Source organism: Vombatus ursinus, unplaced genomic scaffold, assembly GCF_900497805.2.
Source record: "Vombatus ursinus unplaced genomic scaffold, bare-nosed wombat genome assembly UNPS02014830.1, whole genome shotgun sequence".
Lineage (NCBI taxonomy): Eukaryota > Metazoa > Chordata > Mammalia > Diprotodontia > Vombatidae > Vombatus > Vombatus ursinus.
This window is the reverse complement of record NW_020954608.1, coordinates 218119-227004: the sequence shown is the minus strand read 5'-3', so window position 1 is coordinate 227004 and position 8886 is coordinate 218119. Positions and strand designations below refer to the sequence as shown.

The 8886-nt window shown below is 40.1% G+C and overlaps 1 long non-coding RNA gene across 1 annotated transcript in view; it reads left to right on the top strand.

The window, feature by feature from the left end:
- The first annotated feature begins 4887 nt into the window (after positions 1-4887).
- Positions 4888-8886, top strand: part of LOC114025390 — a 91117-nt gene continuing 87118 nt past the window's right edge. The window contains exon 1 of the long non-coding RNA XR_003567019.1: positions 4888-5005. This is a non-coding gene — a long non-coding RNA (uncharacterized LOC114025390). The remainder of the gene's footprint in view (positions 5006-8886) is intronic.

Here is an 8886-nt window from a genome sequence, read left to right as displayed (position 1 = left end):
GCCCTTAATTCCATTCCATCCTATCTCCTTCAATACCTTTCCTCTCCAATCACCTCCTTTCTTTCTAATCATCCATCTCTCTTGATTCACTTATTCTCTCACCCTTTCCCTGTTGTCTACGAACAACTCAGAGTCAGTTTTTAGCCTTAAGGAAACAACAAAAGCCCTTCACTTGACCTTGCCATCCACTGGAGCTGTCAATCTGTCTCTCTTTCCTTTCACAACCAAATCCTTTAAAAATCTATTCCTACTTCTTGTTTCTTCTTCACACAAATGCCTCAACACCTGCAAGTCTGAGTTCTTCCTCCAGCACTTGACTGGGACTATTGTTTCTAATGCCTTGGCTTCATCTTTCTTGAACTTTCTGCAGCATTTGACACTACTGATCATCACTACTCTCTTTTTCTCCTTTCAGTCACATGATCTCACCTTCTGAAGGAGGCTTTTTCTGACTCCCCTCTCCCCACCTCTCCATTGCTAGTGTCTCCCCTTCAAAAGTATCTTATGTTTACATTTTATGTAATATTTGTGTACAATTTTTTGCATATTGTCTTCCCCATCCTGAAAGCAGGGACCATGTTTTTGCCTTTCTTTGTATCCCCATTGCTTAGCACAGTGCCAGACAGAGTAAATGCTTAGTGAATGCTTGATGACTGACTGATCACTACTTCTCAGTTTTTCTTATTGGATCATCAACCATGTGTAGGTGTGCCAGAAGACCCACAGGTCTTCTTCTCTTTTCTCTCTACTCTCTCTCTGTTGATGACTTCATCAACTCCCATTTCCATGTAGATGATTCTAACATCCACTTATCAGCTCTCATCTCTTTCCTAAGCTCAACTACTTGTGCCATCAACTACTGATTCCTACTGGACATCTATCTGAATATCCCATAGACACATCAAAATCAACATGTCCCAAACCCAAATTTTGGACAACTAAAAGGATGAAAATTGCAGAATTTATCTTTAAACTTACCCCTTTCCCTAATGTCTCTATTTCTCTTAAGGACATCACTGGCCTTCCAGGTTTACAATTACAGTGTTTCCTTTACCTTGTCCCCCAACATATCTAATCAATTACCAAATCTTCGTTATTTAACTACTACAATATTTCTTACACATGTCTTTTTCTCACCACTGTCATGGCCACCACCTTAGTTTAGGCCGTAATCATTTTTAATGTGAACTTCTGTAATATCCTTCTAATTCTTTCCCTTTCAGTCTTATTTCTTCTCTCCAATCCATCCTCCACTTAGTTACCACAAATGATTTTCCTAAAATACATGGTCTACCATGTCGCTTCCGTGTTCAAACAAACAAACAAGCCAAAATTCCAGTAGCTCTCTATTGCCTCTAGGATGAAATATTAACAATAAAATACAAAAAAAGACCTAATGGCCCTCTCCCCTAAAGCTGATGACTCTTGTCCCTATTCTCTGACCCAGACCCCATCCCCAACCTTCCTACCATTATTCTTCATCCAGGGGGAACCTGCTGGATGGACACTGAGCCTACCCCCAAACCCATTGGAGGGAACCCTAAATCCCCTCTCTTCTGTGATTCCTTTAACTGCTCTACCTTTCCCAAAGATGAGAGACGAATGTATGGAGTACTCTCCATGTACTGTAAGGACTCCTGCCATCTTCCTTGGAGAAGGGAGGTTCCTTAAAACCTCCAGGTCTATTCCATCTATTTCCATCTATCCTAGAGCTGAATTCTCCTATGTGTATTGTCTTCTTCTTCATTTACAGTATGAACTCTTTAAGAATAGGAAATGTCTTCTTTTCTTTTTGATCCCCAGCACTTTCCATACTGCTTTCCACATAGTAACTGCTTAACATATGCTTTTTCATTCATTCATTCATTCATTCATTCATTGGCAATCAACGTCCCTCATTTTCTGGTTCCAGATTATTGTTCCAGACTTTTTTCACACTGCTTCGCTTTCACATATATTACACTTCATCTAAACTGGTCCACCTACTACATAAGACATTTAATCTCTTGCCTTTGTGATTTTGTACAGGCTTTCCAAAATGCCTTGGAAGCTCTTCCTCCTACCCCTTTCTTCTAGGAAACCCTTGCTCCATTTAATACTCAAGTCAAGTGCTTCAACATAAAGTATTTCAGGATCTGTCCAATTGTTATCACTTGCCCATTCTAAAGTTACTTTGAACATATTTATTATTAATTTATATGTGCAAATATTTCTGCTTCCTCAGTATAATGTAAGCTTTTTGGGGGCAGGATCTGTTTAATTTTTTTTTTTTGTCTTTTTATTCCTACCACCTAGCATACTGTCTGTATATTTTAATATATCAGATATTAATATTAAATTTGGCACTTAATAAATGCCAGTTGAATTGAATTAATTTGAAGAACATTGGTTCTAAATGCCTTTCTGACTGATCATAATTGGGGATGGGGAAGAAATGGGACGAAGAAAAGATAAAGGTTGAGACAGAAACATAATCCTGTAGTACATACCACTAAAGAAATTCTTTTGGCTAGTAAGAAACTTTACAATCCTATTTAATTTGACCTGCTTATTAGTAAAATAAATAAGTAAAAATAAATAAATAATGAACAAAATGTTTAGAGAGTAACATCTAATTTAATGTAATATGGCAAAAGGAAATTACTTTGAAGAATTCTTTCTTCACAAAGAGGAGTTTATATATCAACAGACAATTACTATTTGGATTTCGAGAGGTCACCATCTTCTTACGATTTTCAGCTTTTGCACTCCGGTTTCTGGAGCAGTTATTTATTTCAAAATAGTAAGTAGGAAAAAGAATAACATCATTTCCCTACTGGTATTCTGCCCTTGTTTCTAGCCTAGTTCCTTAACACCCTGTTCTACTTTGAGCCCTCTGTAGGCTCTTTGGAAACTTCTCCCCCGACCCTCAACACTATATACATAGAGATTCTATTTAGCCTTGATTTGTTCTTATTTTAAAAGAGGGTGTTTTCAGTTTGGAACTGTTCAATTATGTCACAGATGGGGAAGTCTCCCATAGGACAAGGAGCTAAAAAAAAATCACCAGGATATTAAAAATTTTTTTAACACTCTTAAAACAAAGAAAAAAAAAAGAATAGGATTCTTTTTCAATTAAAGTCTCTAACTTGGCCTTAGGATTTTAAAACAGTCATTCTCCAAAGATCTTATCATCCCAAGAGTGGGAGTGGCAAATTTAAGCTGCAAGTCTCTCATGAATTGAGACTCTTGCCCTAATTGGTGCTATTGAATAATAAAAAGTTAGTAAAACATATGTGACTTGACTAAAAAGATCTAAGTTCTGTCAAGGAAGTTTAGAGGTGCACGTTTATCTCTCTGTTCTTTACTCTATTCTTTAGGTGGTTTGATTAAACCTGAATTTCAAGGCCCACTTATATAGTTTGTGATGTAGAAGCTTCTGAGTGGTCTTTTGAAGCTTAATGGAGTGTATAGATTTAGAACTATATAATATGGAATGTATAGATTTAGAACTATAGAAAATTATGAAAATTCTAATTAGTATAATAGGCCTTTTTCTATTAAATAGGGCAAATGTATCTATTTCAAACTGTGGGTCTTTTCCTTTGTCTTTTTTTTATAGGTTGTTAGTATTGACCAACATTTAATTTTTTTTTATTTAGCATTCTTTCCACAAACGTCGAAAAGAGCATTATCATCATGTGTAAACATTTATTAAGCAATTGCCTTGTGATAAGCCCTGGAAATCAAAAGAAAGACAAAAACCTAGTCCCTGTTCGTTTTCTCTTGGGAAGACAACATGGAAACAACTTTGTACATAAAGCAAAGAACGTGTAAATAGGAGATAGTCTTAGAAGGGGGCAACTAGGTGGTACAGTGGATAGAGTGCTAGGCCTGGAGTCAGAAAGATGAGTCTTCTCGAGTCAACTCGGGCACTTAACTAGTTGGGTGACCCTGGGCAAGTCACTTAACTCTATTTACCTAAGTTCCTCCTAGGTAAAATGGGCTGGAAAAGGAAATTGCAAACCACTATAGTATCTTTGCCAAGAAAATCCCTAATGGGGTCACAAAGAAATGGGGTGACATAACTGGAAAAGATTGGAATACATTTTACAATTCAGCTAAATTAAACTACCAGCTCTTCAAATGAGGTCAGGAAGAGTCCGACCCGCCTGAAAACGACTGAACAACAAATCTCAGAGGGGAGAGGAGGGAGATGGGAAAGTCAGTCGGTCTAGACCACCTCCCCTGGGTCCTGTTTCTTGCTTTAAAGAGTATTTGGAAGGAACAGCTCGGGGATCCCTCCCACACCAGCGGCGCCCCTTGCTCTTGGCCTATGTGCAGGCCAAGCTCCTCCCTTCTGTTGACTAATCCCTCCAGGACCAGCCACCTCCTTTGCCCCCAGCCCTCTGCCTCCGGTCCGGAGCTCCACCTCCCTAAACGCCCAGACTTCTCCCCTGCCTGCTGGGCTGCTGTCAGCCGCACGGCCAGCATCTACCTGCGGGCCTCAAGCTCCTACCTGTCGCTGGGTTTCTATTTCGACGAGAACCGTGTCACCTCTCCCGGGCTGTGCGCTTTTCCCGTGAGCTGGCAAAGGCAAAGCGCGAAGGGGCCGAGAGCCCTTTGGGGGTTCCAGAAGCAACTCGGGGGCTGTGTCTTCCTCCAGCCTGTGCAGAAGCCTGCCAAGACCTGGGGCTGGCAGCCCAGGTGGCCGGGAAGCTGCCCTAACCTTGGAGAAGGCCCTACTAGAGCTGCTGGTGCAGCTCCAGCCAAGAGGACCCCTATCTCTGTGGCTTTCTGGAGGCCGCTATCTTGGGGAGGAGGGGGAGGAGGGGAGCTGCCGAAGCACCTGGGAGACCACCCTACCGCCCTGGGCCACCAGCAAGTGGGGCCTCGGGCTGAGGTGGGCCTCAGACTGAGACTGGGCTGGAAGGAGCCGGGCCTCCCTGCTGGCCTGGCCTGGGCTCGGCCCGCTCCAACCCTCTACGTGCCGACGGTAGAGCTTTCTTGTAACATCAACAAAGCAGTAAGTCAACTGGGTTTAATTAAGCACCTACCGTGTGCCTGTCACTGTGCTGAGCGCTGGAGAGAGTCAAAACAAATAAACAAAAACCAACTTTTGCTGTCAAGGAGCTCACAGCCTAATGGGGCGAGACCAACATTCAAACAACTATGCAAAATATGTATACGTGTGTGTGTGTGTGTGTGTGTGTGTGTGTGTGTGTGTGTGTGTGTATGCATACCTGTGAATAATATCATTGATATAGTAATAAATTATTATAATACTATGTAATATGTAGTATTATACATATATGTGTTATATATACATATGCATATGTGCATATACACATTTAAAATCAAATTTATATAGCACTTACTATTTGCCAGGTGCTGTGCTAAGGGCCTTACAATTATTATCTCATTTGAGCCCAGAACAACCCTGGGTGTTGGGAGTATTATTATCCTCATTTTACAGATGAGGAAACTGAGGCAAACTATGTTAAGTGACATATATGTGTATAGATGTGCAGGCATATATATATATATAAACACATACATGCATATATGTGCACACATATATTCACACATTTATTATATATAAAGAAGCAGAAGGAAAGCATTGAGATTAAGGATTGCCAAAAGTTTCTTGCAGAAGATGAGACTTTATTGAGATATAAAGGAATCCAGGGTAGCTAGGAGTCAGAAATGAAGAGTGGAAGAATTCCAGGCATGGGGGATAGCCAATCCATATTTAAGATGAGTCTGGAAGGAAGCCAGGGAGACTCTGAAATGGAGGTGAGGAAGGACTACATCACAGGCTTTGAGGGGACAGCCTGCAAAAAGGCACAGAGAGAGAAGGTGAAGTGTTGTGTATTATGAATAGCAAGAAGTCGGTTGTATTTAGATCACAGAATTGGGTCATGGAAGTAAAATATAAGAAGATTGAAAAGGTAGGAAGGGGCCAGATTATGAAGGGCTTTTAATGCCAAACAGATGACTTTCCGTTTAATCTTGGAGGTCATTTAGAGCCACTGGAATTTGTGTTTCTATACATATGTGTTACCGAAGTTTCTGAGATACTTTCAGACTGGAGCCCTCACCTAGAAATCTTAAGAACTCTCCAGGCCATCACATACACACAGCTCTCTTCAGACACACCAAATATCAGAAGAAATAAGTCTGGGCCTACTCTTCCTTAGTTTTTCCACTGATTATAGTGTCTGCTTTTATACTAAAGTGTTTAAGGCTTTCCCACCAGATTGCAGCCTCATTACCTAAGCACGTATTTATGTTCTGGCCAAGAGCAGATTCTTAGGGTGTTAACAACAACAACAAAAAGAAATATTCCTTTTTCTCTGTAGTATTCCAGGCACCCATCACAACTCTTATCTTCCTCACTCTTATTCTTCTCACTCTTGTCCTCCTCACTGACTTCCTAATATCCCAGACTGCAAGATAAGACATCTTCAAATTAAATTATACTACTTCATCTTAACCCTGGCATCCTTCCAAGCAACCTTAAAATAAGGTGCAGTGTCCTTTCCTAAGGAAACAAACTGTACCATGCTGGGGTTGCTGATGGTTCATTCTTTTACTTCCATGAAGTACTGGGGCAAAATACTCAAAGCAAGTAATAGGATATATATGCACATACATGTACATGTACGTATTCACACACATACACATATGCATGTGTATGCACACATATATGTGTATATTCTACATACAGATATGTATATGGAATGTGTATTATGTATGTATGTATGTATATATGGAATAGGGACTAGATCTGTGACTTCATTGTAATGGGGAACTCTCAGGTGAGGATACTTCTGTTGAGGTGTAGAGTTGGGAGAGCTGGTTCCTACCAATACAAGTTACCTTCTATGCAACTTATAGTCTCGGCGAATTACCTAACTGAGCACTAACAGGTTGAGTGACTTGCCCAGGGTCACCTAGCCAGCATGTGTCAGAGGCAAACTTGAATCTAGGTCTTAACTTCCAGGTCAGCTTTCCATTCACTACACCTTACTTACTATCTCTATGTAGGAGTTATTTAATAAGCTGGTTAGTTCATAAGCCATTAATCTGTAATTGTTGAAGGTAGTTAGCAAAAATTTTTCAAGTGCCAGCTATATGAAGAAACCCTTTATGTGGGCTGTTACTTCTCTGTTGGCACTTTCTCAATGCAGAAATTAATTTTTTCTGCTGCAATAATAAAACCTACTTTTAAAAATACCAGCCCACAAGCTGTGGCTTCTTTCCTCTTCTTTTGTTTGAGCTTCTTCCTTTTCCTATTCTTTTTTCCTCTATGTTGCTCTTCTTCAAAATGGCAGCATGTATCAGAAATCAATTATATTCAAATTCAAATCATGCACATCAGTCGGAGAGCTGTAGTTATGAATTTTCCATTAATTGAGGTTTGCTGTTTCCTATGTAGGCAAACCATAGTATTCATTTTGTGGTATATTGAAAGCAAACGCATGCTAAGCACTGAATTATTTACTTCTAGCTCTCCCAAACCCTACCATATTCTCTGGTGACTCTGGCAGTGGTGGTGATTATATTTGTAGGCCTGTCTTCTTCAAAACTGGCAGTGGCTTTTTTGACACCGCTAACAAATGACATTGACAGCACAGAGTCCTTGGGGTGGCTCATAGTTTAAAAGGAAAAAAAGTCACAGTTGTGTGAAAGCAATCACATTATTGGCACTTAAAATTATACTTCCGTACACCAAGGTAAAAAAAAAAAAAACAAAAACAAAAACCCTGAAACTCTGGGACTGACTTTTATTAAAGCTACTGTGGGAAGCAGGGAGGCTGAAATCATACATTCAGTGTTCCTTGGACTGTTTCTGTCCCTGCATTTCTTAAGGCGCAAGCAAGTAGGATTGCTGGAAGGATCATGGATCCAGAGTTGGAAGGGACTTTTGAGGCCAATTAGTTCAAACCTCCTCATTTTTATGATGAAAAAGTTGAGGACCGAGAAGGAGAAATGACTTGCCCAAGGTATCATGAGTAGTAAGTATCAGAAGTAGGATTTGAACATGGTCCTCTGACGATAGGGCAGCCAGATGGCATGGTGGATAGAGTTCTTAATAGCTGTGTGACCTTGGGCAAGTCACTTAACCCAATTTACCTAGGAGCTGCTAGGTGGCTTAGTGGATAGAGCACTAGGTCAGGAGTCTAGAAGACCTGAGTTCAAATCTGGCATCAGATCCTTACCAGCTATGTGACCCTGAGCAATCCACTTAACCTCTGTTTTAATCCACTAGAGAAAGAAATGGCAAACCACTCCAATATCCTTGCCAAGAAAATCCCATGGACTGTGGTTCACAGGGTTATGACTGAATAACAACAACTTCTGACTATGGAGCCTGTGTTTTTTTCTACTGTCCCACAATGCCTTCTAAGGACCTTTAGAAAATTTTAGCATCCTACCACTGCATTTTATACAAAAAAATTAATTTGCCTATGAAAGGTTCAATGCCCAGGGCAAAAATTGATACCCACCTCAAGTAGGCAAACTGAGTACTGGGGATGTAGTTTCTCCTCTTAGTGGATAATAATATTGTGGGAAATACATATTTTTCTTAAAATAAAGGGAGGTGGACAGGTTGATCTTCCTAGTTCCAAAATTCTGTGACTTTGTGAAATTAGAAAGCCTGAGTATGAGCTTTAGTTCTTGTACTTCATGGTTGTATTGACCTGGACAAGTCATTTAACCTCTCTCAGCCTCAAGCTTCTCATCTGTAAAGTAGGGATAATAAACAGCACCTCCCTCATAGGGTCCTTGTTAGGATCAAATAAAGTAATATATAGATACTATGTGTGTGTGTGTGTATAGCTAGACATATAGGTAGAATTTATACAGCACTTTAAGATTTGCAAAACACTTGGCATATGT